Source organism: Protopterus annectens, chromosome 3.part1 (assembly GCF_019279795.1).
Source record: "Protopterus annectens isolate FY-2018-M chromosome 3.part1, PAN1.0, whole genome shotgun sequence".
Lineage (NCBI taxonomy): Eukaryota > Metazoa > Chordata > Ceratodontiformes > Protopteridae > Protopterus > Protopterus annectens.
In genome coordinates, this window is record NC_056732.1 from 1,455,615,228 (window position 1) to 1,455,629,204 (window position 13,977).

Here is a 13,977-nt window from a genome sequence, read left to right on the forward strand (position 1 = left end):
TGGTAAACAGACAGGGGCCATCCCTAAGAGGAATTTACCAAATAAAACTTATGCACAAGCAGGCAGAGAACCTGCAAGAAAAGGTACTGAGCTGTTTTCAAAAACTGACTCAACTTCTAACAAAATTGACAAATTTAAAATGTTTATGAATACTAATTGTTTTTAGATAATGATGCTTTTAGTGGAAAAAGTAAAGATGTTCTTCATCTCACATTGCTGCAGTCCTAACACTTGGGTAGTCCGCTGTCCCAGTGTCTGACATCAGGACGCCAGGGTACAAAATGCGCACCGGCGGCCATATCCTCAGTCTTTTGCCGCATGGTCCCATGCAGAAGCAGTATTTATAGTGGCAGTTGGCGCTCTGAAATTTTCTGAAGTCGGAGTTAATATTTTGGTTTTTCTTGCCTCAGTATTTAACCGGATGTCAGAAAAGTGAATAACTGTATTTCTTGTGGGAAACAGATACCTCATAGAGATTACCATACATTGTGTATACCTTGCTTAGGGCCTGAGCACGACGTTGTTGGCTGTCGCTCTTGTGCTAGATTTAACAAACGCACTATTAAGAGAAGATTAGATTGTGCCAGGTTAGTTTTGGGAAGCTAACATGCCGATGCGGATCGCCCGCGCTGCCTAAAAAGCGCAAGGACAAAGCAGTGAAGCCTAGGGTGGAAGAACCGTCTGTCCCGGACGCCGGTTCTTTGGTTGTTCTACCAGAAGTTCCTTTGCATTCTCAGGGAGAGACTTTACTGTTACAAGATGTGTCCTCTCAGTAGGTAGGCCAGGCTGAAGGGGCTTCTCAGGTAGCTGTTCTCCTCCTTCCTAAGGTGGTTAGGCCCTCCCTTCTGTTTCCAAGGCTCCTTCTAGAGGCAGGCCAGGGTTAACTTCAGTGGGGGTCTCCCCTAGTTCTTCAGGGTCTCTGCCTAAGAAACATATGCTTAAAATGGCAGAAGATTTGATTACTATGATTAGAGGTTCTATACCCCTGATAAGAGGCCTAGGGTGGAACCTGAGCTTGAGAGTTTTGAGCAGTGTTAGAGGCTTCTGGAGTCTTTGGCTGAAGACTTGCAGGAGTATCCTCCTTATTCTGATTCTGATGTAGATGACTCTACACCTTCGGCTTCTCCTCCTGAGGATTTTTTCTTTTTCAGAGACTCTTCATTCCATGAGGGAGCATTTTAAATGGGAAGGTCAAGATTTCTCTGATTCTAGGAAAAGGCTTAGGGAATTTTTGTTTCTACCCCAGCATAGGCCTTTAGCTATACCTCCTGTTCTGGACGTGGTAGAGGATGTTTTGCAGAGGCTTCCCTGAACCCTGATTCTTTGCCTCCTGCCCCAGTTAAACCGGACAGGTATTATAGGGTGCCTGAAGCTCATAAGTATCTTTTTAAGAGTCCTAGGGCAGACCCAGAAACTGTTTCTCAGGGCCCTAAAGGTGTTAAGGCTTCTGTTGTTAAAAATCCTGTTCCCTCTGATAAAGAGGCAAGGGCTTTGGATAGATGGGGGAAAAAGGTGTATACTTCTTCCACTTTAGCCATGAGGGCTTTGAATTGCCAGTTTCACATGTTGAAATACCAAAATTATCTCCTTTCACAATTGAAGTCTAAGGTAGATGCTCTGACGGAAGGTATTGAGTGTAAAGAGTTGCAGGATTTAGTTCATGTTTCGGAACAGGTGGGTAAGCATTCCTTGCAATGTGGCTTTGATGCTGTACAGGCCTCTTCGAGGGTAGCAGCCACTGGTTCTGTTCTTGGCTCAGGGATCAGATTTTGGCGGAACATGAAAAGAAAAGGATTTTAGTTCCTCCTTAAAAATCTGATGTGTTATTTGTGTGCGCCTGTGGACGCAGTTTTAAAGAAAATGGAGGACAAGGCTAAGTCTATGCAGACTGTTAAAGATTTTGCAGGTTCAGCCTCCAAAGTTTAGTAGAAATTGGCCTACTAAGGGGTGGACTTATCCTTCTTATGATTCTCAGTCTAGGGGTAGATCTAGACGTGGTAGGGGCAGAGCTCAAGGTTCTTTTAGGCCTAGAACAGGCAGTTCGCCTGCCCAGTCTTCTGGTGAGGGCAGGGGTCAGTCCTTTCGTAAGCAGACCCAATGACTTGCCTTTTCAGCTGCCAGAGCCTTCTCGCCTGGCAGCACCTTTGGGAGGAAGGCTGGCACTTTTCAAAGAAAACTGGAGTGTTATTACCCAAGACAGATGGGTATTGGATATCATTCACCACGGTTACAGGTTTTATTTCCATACCTTGCCTCCTTTAAAAGGCATGCCAGACATTCCTCCTATACAAAGAAAAGAGGCTCACAAGCAAATTTCTCTGTTGCTCCAGATAGCCATTCAGCCAGTTCCTGTGCCAGAAAGGCCTAGGATTTTATTCTCGCCTGTTCCTAGTACCAAAAAAGGGGAACACGTGGAGACCAATTTTGGATTTGTCAACCCTCAACACTTATTTGGACATTCCCAAGTTCAAAATGTTGACGTTACAACAGCTTTTACCTCTGCTGGGCAAAGATCACTGGATGGTAACTTTAGATCTCAAGGAGGCTTACCTTCATGTGCCTATCAGACTCAGTTGCAGGAAGTATCTGCGTTTCGAGCTGGAAATTCCCATTATCAGTTCTCTGCATTGCCCTTTGGCTTATCTACTGCCCAGAGTATTCACAAAAGTTCTGGCTCCAGTTGTAGCTTTTTCAGGCTAAAAGGAATACAAATCTATCCTTACTTGGACGACTGTCTGATTCTGGCTCAAGAAAAGGACGAGCTTCTTCAGCATCTGGAATATGTGATAGCAGTGCTAAGATGCCTGGGGTATTCTGTGAACGAAATAAAGTCCAGTCTAGTACCCTCTCAAGACATGTGCTTTCTGGGTGTGAGACTGAATACAGCAGCCCAGATGGCCTTTTTAACAGCGGACAAACAAAAGAGACTACCCCTTTACTTCCATCAACTATCTCATCAGTCCGTGCTGACTGCAAGGACAGTCCTTCAAGCATTAGGGTTCATGGCATCTTGTATTCTGGTGCTTCCCAATGCCAAACTGCATATGAGGAAGCTACAATGGTATCTCAAAATGTATGGACACAGCACTGCCAGGATCTGGACACTGTCATTCAAATAATACCTTGCATTCAAAAGGAATTTTTGTGGTGGGCTCAGGAATGTCACCTAAACAAGGGACTCTCTGTGACCCGGCCAGAGGCTTAGTAAGATTCTAACGACAGATGCCTCAGACATAGCTTGGGGAGCTCATCTGAATGGAAAGTGGATACAAGACAAGTGGCCTGCCAGACTACAGCATCTACATATCAACATGAAGGAGATGTTAGCAGTCCAGTTTGCATTGATGGCTTTCAAGGAGTTACTTCTTCCAGGGCAGGTGTTGATTCTAACAGACAACACAACTGTCATGTGGTATATCAACAAGCAAGGGGAAACACATTCTTATCCTCTATGCAGGCAAGCAATGATTTTGTGGGACTGCGCGCTCAGCTTGCAGCTTACTCTTCACAAGGTTTCTGCCAGGAGCACAGAACTCCTTAGCAGATGTGTTAAGCAGGCAAATCATGGATCCCCAGTGGACACTGGATCTTGATGTATTTCAAAAATTGACAGTGTCATGGGGAACTCCAGACATAGATCTGTTCGCTTCTCCACTAAACCACCAGCTGCCAAAGTTTTGCACGAAAAGTTTTCATCACACAGCTTGGAAAGTGGATGCTCTTTCGCTCAGTTGGGAAAATCTTCATGTGTATGCCTTTCCACCTCTGCCTCTCCCCCCAAAGGTACTCCTAAAGGTCAGACAAGACAAGCCAAGGATGATTTTGATAGCTCCAGATTGGCCTCGCAACACTGGTACCCATTACTGAGGAATCTGGTAAGAAAGCCTCCATGGCCTTTACCTTTAATTCCACACCTTTTGTCTCAGAGGACGGTCATCTACTCAATGTCAAGCTTCACTCTCTTCATCTAACAGCCTGGCATATTCTGTTTTGAACCACAGCAGGTCTCAACTTCCTCAACAAGTTTTGAATGTGATTATGGAAGCCAGAAGACCTAGTACACGAAGTGTATGCAGAAAAATGGAAGAGATTTTTATTTTGGAGTGCAGCAAAGGATTTGGATGTTTCTGAGCCTAATTTGAGTGTGGCTCTGCAATATCTTACTGAGCTATTGGACAAAGGTTTGTCTTTCTCTTCCATTAAGAGTCATGCTGCAGCAATTTCAGCTCACTATGATTGTGACCCACCATTGTTTTCTCATCCTTTGTTCAAGCAATTTCTTAGAGGGGCAAAGAATATAAGACCAACACGAAGAGCTCCTACTCCTTCTTGGGACCACAATTTTGTGTTGGAGAAACTTACTCTACAATCTTTTGAGCTCGCGGCTACTGCTGAGTTGAAATACTTGTCATGGAAGACTGCTTTTGTTGGCCATTACTTCTGCAAGAAGGGTTTCTGAATTGCAGGCCCTTATGGCGGTGGAGCCTTTTGATTTTTCATAAGGATAGACTAATCCTTCATTTATGCCTATGGTCGTTTCTTGTGTGGCTTTAAATCAACCTTTTCATTTACCTACCTTTTATGCACGTCCCCAAAATAGGGGAAAAGATTTTGCACACTTTAGATGTACACAGGCAGTTGCGTTATTATTTAAGCAGGACTAGGATTTTAGGCAGTCTCAGCAGTTGTTTGTTTCTTTTGCTTTGAGTTCTCAGGGCAAGCCTGTGTCAAAACAAACTATATCTAAGTGGATTGGGTTTTGCATTGCATTCTGTTACTCCCATCATGGCAAGGAGATTCCAGCTGGGATTAGGCCTCATTCCACTAGGGCTACTGCCACTTCAACAGCATTTTTAAGGGGGTGGCAACTAAGGATATTTTGGAGGCAGCTACTTGGAGTTCAGTGCATACTTTCTCCAAGCATTACCACCTTCCTCTCTATTCTAAGTCCAGGGCTGGTTTTGCCACTGCTGTGTTGCAGGGCATTTTGGCAGCTCCTGCTTCATTATAGTTTAGCCATCCTCCCTTACCTCTGCTTTGGGATTCTACCCAAGTGTTAGGACTGCAGCAATGTGAGATGAAGAACATAGTACAGTTTTGTACCTACCATAAATGTAGATGTTCAAGATCCACATTGCTGCAGTCCAATCCCTCCCTCCTTCCCTCTGTGTTTAGGGGTGGTTGTGTGGGTGAGGTTCTATTTTTGTACATTTGTATATATTGTACATATTTTAGGCACAGGAGTGTTTTGGTGTTTTGGGTTTTGGCCTTATCTTTTAGGGTCTTCTGACATCTGGGGCAAGAAAAGACTGATATGAGACGTCGGTCATGCGATTTGTACCCTGACGTCCTGATGTCAGACAAATGCTTTTGACCGACGCCAGCCTTATACTTTGGTATTCGGGCCGACTGGGACAGCGGACTACCCAAGTGTTAGGACTGCAGCAATGTGGATCTTCGAACATCTACATTTATGGTAGGTACAAAACTGTACTATCCTGTTATTTCTAACTGTTCACTTAAAGACATGATTTATTTATTTGGTAAAAAACTGAATAATATTAATACATTGAAGTTAGAAAATGCTTATTTATCTAAGTGTCTGAACATTAATGTCATTCCTAAAGGCTTGAGATTTTTTAAATGTCCTATGGGCATAGATGTGAATGACAATACAAAAAAAGAATTTAACTTGTTTTTTGATAAATGTGGCATTGAGTTCATGAAGCTGTTAATTAAATGTAATGATGAGAAATTAGTTAGACTAATGGATGAAACAGAAAAACTGAATGAAAACATTTTAAATGATTTATTATTTGAACAATGGGAAAGGTTATATAATAAACAATTTGTTACAGCTGATTTAAATATAAAAAAATCTCTAGAAAGGAAAAATTCTAAACTCACTAGGGATATTCAGCAGCATGAGAGAGGGGCTATATATGGGTGGAAAGAAGGACAGTTTAAAGCTGTCAGATTATGATTATAATTCTCAGGCTCAAAGTAATTCCCATTTTTTCAAGGACAGAGGTCAAGACAGAAGAAGGGATTGAAGAAACCCCATTATCAACAATAGCCAATATAAATAATATGAATCTAGAGTTAGTTACTAATGTAGATTTGCAGACTACACAGCAAACTGCTACTAAACATGACGTACATAACACCACTAAGTACTGTGAGATTTCTTCTACAGATTGTGTGACTTACAGGTACAAGAGCTTTAACATTTTTAACTATACAGATGTTGAGCTCGATATGTCTTATTTTAATTTACTTTCTAAGGGCTTGAAATACATACCAACTACTAAATTTGATGTGGTTGATAATATTTGTCGAGTTAAATTGTATACTAGGAAATTAAACTTGGCAGTAATGTTTAATAATCCCATTAATAATGTTACTGGCTCTAATAATGACTGTAAAATCCTGAAAAAGAAAAGTACCTTTATACCCCCATGCCATCCAACGATTGGTTTATTTGAAAAATGTATTGTTAAGCAGATTTATGAGCTTAACAACAAAAATAAGTTTAGGAGAATGGAACATAATTTATCTAGAGAAGAACAGGACACCCTACAAATGTTGAGGAAGAATAGATCAAGAAACCTGACAAGGGTGGGGGTTTAGTTCTTTTTGATCAACTCACATATACCTCTAAACTTCATGATATTTTACATTCTACTGACAGTTATGAGATCATATCTGTTAATGAACTTAATATAGCCTATAGAAAAACTGATTGTCACCTCGAGGACTTTCTTATAGACAGGCAAATTAGTTTGGATACTTACAACTTTGTCAAAGTGGAATTTCCTGTGTTAGCCAAGCTAGTTGGCATCCCCAAAGTTCATAAGAATGTGTCTGACCTTTAGACCAATTGTTTCTGGCAGCAGATCTAAAACATTCCCTTTGGGTGTGGTCATCGACCATACTTTGAAACATGTGTACAAAAAGGTATTTCATCTTACCAAGGATTCTTGGTATTTTTTAGCTTATTTTCCTACACATTTATATAAAAAAGATTTGTTATACGTTACTATTGATGTCATAGACCTTTTCTCCTGCATCCCCAAAAGTGAGGGGTTAGAAGCATTTAATCGTAGTATTACTAAATATGCAGGGTTGGACTGGGATAAGATATGGTTGATTACAGATATGATGAGTATGGTATTGGACAACAATTTCATCTTTTTTGAAGGAGAGATTTTTAAACAAACTAAGGGTAGCTAACGGGGTGCTGCGTGTGCTCCCATTTTTGCTAATATGGTCATGCTCGACTGGGAGGAGTCTGTAGTGTTCACTAGTAACTTCTATCTTCACATCAAATATTATACTCGCTACCTTGACGATATATATATATTATGGGATGGTGACACTGAGACATTGACTGAATTTATTAACACCAGTAGTTCTTATTTGAAATTTACACACGCATTCAGTCATGATGGTCTGGCATACCTTGACACCGTTTTCCGGCTCGCCTCCGCTAATTTTGGGTTTAAATCTAGAATATACAGGAAATCCACTTTTTCCTAACAACTATCTTGAATATTCTAGTAATCACCCAAAAAGTCTTTTAAGGAACATCTATAAGGGACAGTTGATTAGAGCAGTTAGAATGACTTCAGACTACATAGATATGATAGCTGAAGTTGAGTATATTACGGCTATGTTCAGTGATAGAGGTTATGACCTTCGTATGATGCAAAATGTAAGTAAGCAGGTTATTCAAGGCTGGGGTTCTAGGTATACACCTTTGTTAGGAATGAATTCTCAAGGTAATAATGTTGTTTCTCTTGCTAGAGTTAGTCGTAGTGATTTATACAAAGCTTGTGTAATCGAATATAGTCCTTGTAGTTATAAGATGAGGCAAATGGTTAATAAAAGTTGGTTTATTATTATGGCGGATGCTTCTATATCCAACATTTTAGGTGATAAACCCCACTTTGTAAATAAAATGGGTATGAACTTGAAAAGGTTGTTAGAAAATATGATGTTTCTGACTACTAACACTTCTAAACCTACACAGAAGTGTGGTAGATGCAACTGGTGCTTTGCTATTAACAACAGTCAAGGCACTAGGTTAAGCAACACTACCAACACCTCTATTAGATTTAAGGCAGGTTATTGTACTACTAAACTTGTCATATATATTATGTTCAGCTTGTCCTGCTTTCTACATTGGGAAGACAGAGAGACAGCTGAACAAAAGAATATGCGGTCATTTTTACTCTATTAGAAAGAGAGATGAGAAGAATGCCCTATATAAGCACATAAAACAAGAGGGTTCTGAACACAAATTCACTTTTAGTATTATTGACCTTATTCAAATAGACCCTGGGGGGGGAGACTATAAGAGTTGGTTGTCTTATAGAGAAATGTGGTGGCAACTTTTTACTGATGCTGCCTCACCCCCAGGTTTGAATGAATCACTGTCTATTAAACCTCTGCTATACAAAATACGTTAGTGTCAAATTGTTTATAAATAAGTTGAGTCAGTGTTTTTATAGAAACATATGTTTTTAACAAATATGAATTTCAGAGGAATTTGTGTATTACATTTTATAGGATATATATGTATTTATAATATAATTGTTTATTTCTGTTACCTATTCATTTTGGAATGTTTTTGTTTATTGTTTATGCAGAAAGTTTTAGTGGAGTATGTTGCTTTAAAATTTTTGGAGCCAAAACATCTATTTAAGGGCTGTAATTCAGAATGTTTTTTGTTCTGAGGAAGCCTGTATTGTAACAGGTGAAAGCGCTCAACTGTTATTAAAAGTGTTTTTATTTAGTCCTGCTTGTTTGCACGAGTTTGCTTCATTGTTTTCAGTTTCTCAAGCTACATAGTGTGGTGTCAGCGTTCGCCTTTTTGCTTGTTTTATGGTGTACTTATAACAATAAACAGGACATGCTAGAGGGATAGATTCCTATCTCAGAGACTTCTCATACTCTGGAACAAACTACCTATCTATATCGAACAAAGCTCCTCATTAGCACTCTTCAAGAAAAATCTTCATGATTGGATGGGAGATAGGAAATTCACCCCGGGGATCACTTCTGTGGCTCTGCTTAATAGGAGCACAGGAAAATAATTTTCTTGCGTGGCAAAAGCCATGGTACCATTTGGCTACGCTTATATAGGCCCTAGGGCCAATAGCCTAGTACCTACCTATGAACCTATTAGCACTCTTCAAGAAAAATCTTGATGAGTGAATGGGAAAAAGGAAATACACCCCAGGGATCACTTATGTGGCTCTGCTTGACAGGGGCACAGGAAAATAACTTTCTTGGGTGGCGTAAACCAGGGAACCTTGCTGGCTAGGATTACTTAGGCCTCTGGGCCAATAGGTTCATAAGCAGGTACTAGGCTATGTATGATTATTTCTTATTCTCCTTAAAGGTATGCATCAAAAATCCCACTCTCTCTTTATTTCTTGAGCTTCCCCCCTGTTTCATCATCATCCCTTTCCACTGAGTTACAGTTTTCTGCTTGTGCTATGTATAGGAGCCTTAACTGTGTAGCTCTGAAATACACCTTCAAATTGGGTAATCCCAATCTGCCCTGTTCTACTGGAAGAATCATCTTATCTCGTTTGATTCTTGCCATCTTCGCCTCACTAAGTCCTTCAGCTCTTTATTAATTGCTATCCATAACTAATTCTCTGGTTGATAAAAATATGCCTGACCTGTGTATAAGACTAAAGGAACTAAAAACAGCTTGCCTGCTTGTATCTTACTATCCATAAACATAAAACAAAGCTTCTATTTTCTCAGTTTTTGTATTATCTTTTGTTTAGTCTCTTCCCACATATCCTTAGCTGCCAAACAATCATTTTTTATCCATACTCTAAAATGCTTAATTTTTTCATGTCCCCATAAGTATGGATATCGCTGAACCAATTTGAGTATGGGCACATAATTTACTGATATTGCCTTTGTTTTAGTTTCATTAATTTTGTATCCCGAAAAGATCTGAAACCCTCTCAAAATGTTGCACAGCACCATGTCCCTTTCTGTTTTTTTCAGGCAAAAAAGATTATCTGCAAATAGAGCCAGCTTTTCTTTTTTTTTAATTGATAAAAAAATTATATTAAGATCAAAACTAAAACATACAACTGTTACAAATAATTGATAAGATTTTTTGATACGATAAAAATAGAAAATATTGATATAAGAATAAACAACTATTTACAAAAATGGTCACTACCTATGGATAAAGTTTGCTATTTAAATAAAAAAAATGAAACTAGATTCATTTTACTGGTTTACCAGTAGATCATTTATACTTTTCCAATAATTGTAAGTTGTTGTGTTCCCTGATGATCTAGCTCTAACTGTCATAATTTCATATTTAGAGACTTCCATAAGAAGATCTTTAAAGTTTTGAAAAGAAGGGATTTGAGAGGATTTCCAATTTTTAGTGATTTCTTTCCTGGCAATGGATAGAACAGACCACAGAATTGAATATTTTTTTGAATTTACACAATTTGGGACTGGAGTGTTAAACAAAATAAGTGATTTATTGATTGAAAAATTATCTGTAAAGATAACTTGTAGGAAGTTATTGATGTCATCCCAAAATTTCTTAATCATAAAATATGTGTGCCCAATCCGCATTAATAATTTTCTTATATCTCCAGCATAAAACATTTTCTTTAGATATCTTGTTGACTTTAAACTGAGTAAGAAATGATCTGTTCAAAAATCTCCAAGTAAAAATTCTCCATTTATGTGAGGATGTAGTTTTACAAGCCGATTGGAGTATACATAATTTATCAATACCTGAAGGATAAGAATTATTAATGGTAATTAAAGATTTCCAATAATTTTCTGAATGAATATCTAAGTCTGATTTTATTGATTTGCATATGTGAGAGAGACTAATTTTATTAGAGTCATTCTGTTGAATGAGAACCATTACATACTGTATTAGCCTGGGGAGTATTGTTTTAGTTGTAGAAGGAATAAGACCAAGTTTATCTTTGATATATTTCCTAGCTTTTTGTAAGTCAAGCCAAGAGGATGAATCAAACTTATTCTCTTCAATAAGAATGTTAAGTGATTTTAACTCATTATTATTCATCATTTGATACCAAACTAGTAAATGCTTTTGTTTAAATAAATAAATGTCATGATATTCTGTAGTGAAGATGATATTATGAGTATAGGCTATAGGGAAAATAAGAAATATCTAGTATTCATATAATTTGTGTCTACGAATAAAGTTTTTGAAAGATTTCAAAATTAAAATTATGTAGTTAGATCTATATAATTGAATGTAATGTTATGAAAAAAATTATTTCAATCTCCAAATAAAAGTATTATTTATTAAGTTTAACATATTAATTTCAATAGTATTATTAGGATTTTGAGATAAACAAAGTATATAATTTTTCAATTTAGCTGACTATTTACTATCTATAAGAAGAGTAATGGTTTTAATTACGGATGAAATAGCATAAAATTCTAGATTAGGCAAAGCAATGCCACCATTATCCCAGTTGGACATTTGGATAGATAACGCAGTTCTAGGTTTAATTGGATGCCAGAGGAACTTGTTAATGAGAAAATTAAAATTTTTAAATACTATATGGGTAGGGGGTATAGATATAGACTGTATTATATACATGATTTTAGGATGTAAAACCATCTTTATAAGTGACAACTTTTCTTCCATTGAGAATCTTACTTTTAACCATGAGCATGTTAGAGATTCTATTATTTGAATACAGCCAGCTTTTCTTGACTACCGTACAGTTTATATCCTTGAATTTCTGAGTCCCTTATTTTCTTTGTCAGTGGTTCTAAATATAATGGAAATAACAAAGGTGAAAGAGGACACCCTTTCCTTGTTCCTCTGCTCAAGCAGAAATTATCAGAGAGGACCCCATCCACTTATATTTTCACCTCTAATCCCTCATATATCCTCCTAATCAAACCTATAATTTTACCAGAAAATGCAAATGCTTCTATTGCCCTGCTCATAAAATCCCAGATTACCCTATCAAATGCTTTCTCTGCATTAAGACCCACCAACAACAGTGGCATGTGTTTACATTCTGCTTCCCTATGTATCATCAATGTTCTGTTAATGTTGTCAAATGTTTGCCTCCCTCCACAAAATGATACTGATCCATATCTATCAATTTTGGCATAATTTTTGCCATTCCTTCAGCCATTTTAGACATAAACATTTTATAATCATGGTTTAGTATTGAAATGGGCCTTTATGAAGCTAGATCTGGTGGATCTTTACCCCCTTTGGGTATTACAACTATCACTGCTTTCTTCTAGGATGGTGGTACTTCTTCTCCTCTTAAAATACTGTTAAACAAAACCTTCCAAATATTTATCAGTTTTTTCCCCTTAGCTTCCAAACTTTCACAGGAATACCATCTGTTCCTGGGGACTTTCCTGCAGATTGGTTATACATCACCATTTTTATCTCATCTCCTCCTATCCTAACTGCTAGTAACTGAGCCTCATCTACCTCTAACCTTGGCATATTTATTTCTTCCATAAACATTTCCATTTTTATCTTTTCTTGATTTCTATATATCTCCACTTTATGCAGATTTTCATAAAATTTCCAAAATACTTTACCTCTATAGGATCACGTTACCTTCCTTGTTATAGGCTTCTTACACTTGCCAATAGCCCTTTCTACTTCTGTTGCCCGAGTCATTGTGTTAAAAGTTTTTGTGCTCGAGTTATGAGAAAACAATTGCTTAACACCAATCTTTTTAAAGTCGTGCATTTTATTGAGGTAATCCCTTATTTTCTGTTTAGAATTCTGCAGTTGATCCTCTTCTTGTTCTGTGAGAATCTCCCTATTCTGCAATACTTTTAACATTGTCACCACCTCTAAATAATTTCCTTTCTGTGTCTGTATCTCAAACTTTCTCTCTTGAAACACGCTTCTTTCTTTCCATTCCATCTTTTGTACCTGGCACCACGATCAAGAAGTTAATTTCCTCAGGATGAGGCACTTCCACTGCACTTTTCATTTGGGTAGATCCCTATGCTTTCCCCAAATTTGGGAATCTTAACTGAATAACTTATAGTAGTGTGGGACTGCATTTGTGCAGTTCCCTTAACTTAAGCTAACAAACAAACAGATGTGTTTCTTTTGTTCTACCATGCCTGCATTTCTAACCAATGTTGTACACCCCATTCTCCAAGCTTCAAACTCTGAAAAAGCCAATTATTTACTTTTGTATTACTTTTATTTACAAACTTACCTTCTAATCCAAAAGTACTTATTTTCCATCTTACTCTTTTGAACACACTTCTTCCTTTCCTCTCCATTTTTCTCTCAAACGTTCTCTCTTGAAACCCAGTTCTTTCTTTCATTTCCATCTTTCTCCTCTCAAAACAGGATCCTTCCTTGCTTTCATTCTTTCCTTTCTTTTCTCAAACCCAGGTTTGTCAATAACCACATACACCACTGTCAGGTTGTCAGTAACCAATGGCATACTTAAATGGCAGGGGAAATATCCAATCAAGAGGGTGGTTTCCCCAGGATGAAGCTCTTCCAGTGTAATCTTCGGTTGGGTAGACACCTGTGATTTCTAAAGATGTAGGAAACTCAACTGCATAATTTATGATAGCGAGGGACTGCATTCATGCAGTCCTCTAAACTTAATTCAACAAACAAACAGATCTGTTGCTTTTGTTCTACCATGCTTAGCTCTCAAGCTTGTATTTCTAGCCAACGCTACATATACAATTCCCCAAGCTTCTAACTCTGAAACGGCCAATCATTTACTCCTATTTACATTTACTTTTTTCTACAAATGCATTTATTTTCTGTCTCGCTTAAAACATGCCTCTTCTTTTCCTTTCAGAAATTCTCTCTCAAACTAACATGCTGCTTCTTTTCCTTTCTGTCCTTCTCTGTCAAAACACACTTCTTCCTTTCCTTTCCGGCTTTCCCTCCTCAAAATGGGCTTCTTTCTTTCCTTTTCTTTC

The 13,977-nt window shown here is 38.0% G+C and overlaps 1 protein-coding gene and 2 non-coding genes across 3 annotated transcripts in view; 2 read left to right on the forward strand and 1 right to left on the reverse strand.

Moving 5' to 3' along the window:
* Positions 1–13,977, reverse strand: part of GTPBP10 (GTP binding protein 10) — a 904,437-nt gene that overhangs the window by 488,169 nt on the left and 402,291 nt on the right. The gene's annotated exons all lie outside the window — the stretch shown is intronic.
* LOC122798973 lies at positions 12,945–13,101 on the forward strand. Its single transcript, XR_006364380.1, has one exon. It is a non-coding gene; the product is annotated as a U1 spliceosomal RNA (small nuclear RNA).
* Positions 13,480–13,644, forward strand: LOC122798962. Its single transcript, XR_006364373.1, has one exon. It is a non-coding gene; the product is annotated as a U1 spliceosomal RNA (small nuclear RNA).